Genomic DNA, 782 nt, shown 5'->3' with positions numbered 1-782 from the left:
GGGGTTGCATCTTGTTTCAATGTTTTCTCATTTTTTTTTTTAAATTTAATTCATGGGGTGATGCTTATAAATTGCCTGTGGTGTGTTGCTTTATTGCTAATATTCAGAAATCTTAGGAAATGACTACTTCTCTGAGGAATCTTGCAGTGTAGCTGGTTTTGGGGTTTTGAGTTTGTTGCAAGATCCAACCTTTTCAATTTGTTGGGGATGCAAAGATGCACTGTGCCACAGTAGCTTCTGTGACCCTTAGTCAAGCTCAGTCTTGGACTACTAGGAAGAACAGCTGCTTTGAACAACTATATAACTTTTGGCTAGAGTGGTACCACCAACAATGATAACAGAATCAAATACAGCCTAGAAAATGACACACTGAGCTAACCATTAATTTGCCACCTCTAACTGTATGAACTAGATTTGTGGTCGTATAACAAAATCTAAAACAAACCAGAAAATTATATGCACTATACAAGTCTTTAATATGCCAACTTTGCCCTCAGGGTTAAAATTTAAAATGGGTTAGGGAGAAAACAGAGAAGTGAAACAAGAGGAAGAGATTAGAAGTTAAGGCTGCAGGACAAAGAGAGATCACATTAACTTTGGAAAACTAGTGCAGAAGACTGGAGGGAAAGAAAGAAGGAAAAGATAAAAAGAGAGAGAGAAAAAGTCCTCTTCCAGGTATGACTCTACTGTCACTGCTAGAAAACGTATTGAGACAGAGTCCCAACCCATGCCGATCTATCCCAGCAAGCCAACAGTCGCTTTCTGGCAGGGTAGTGGATAAT

Source organism: Chinchilla lanigera, unplaced genomic scaffold (assembly GCF_000276665.1).
Source record: "Chinchilla lanigera isolate Chin_1 unplaced genomic scaffold, ChiLan1.0 scaffold00107, whole genome shotgun sequence".
Lineage (NCBI taxonomy): Eukaryota > Metazoa > Chordata > Mammalia > Rodentia > Chinchillidae > Chinchilla > Chinchilla lanigera.
The sequence above is the reverse complement of the archived record's forward strand: the minus strand, read 5'-3'. Positions refer to the sequence as shown.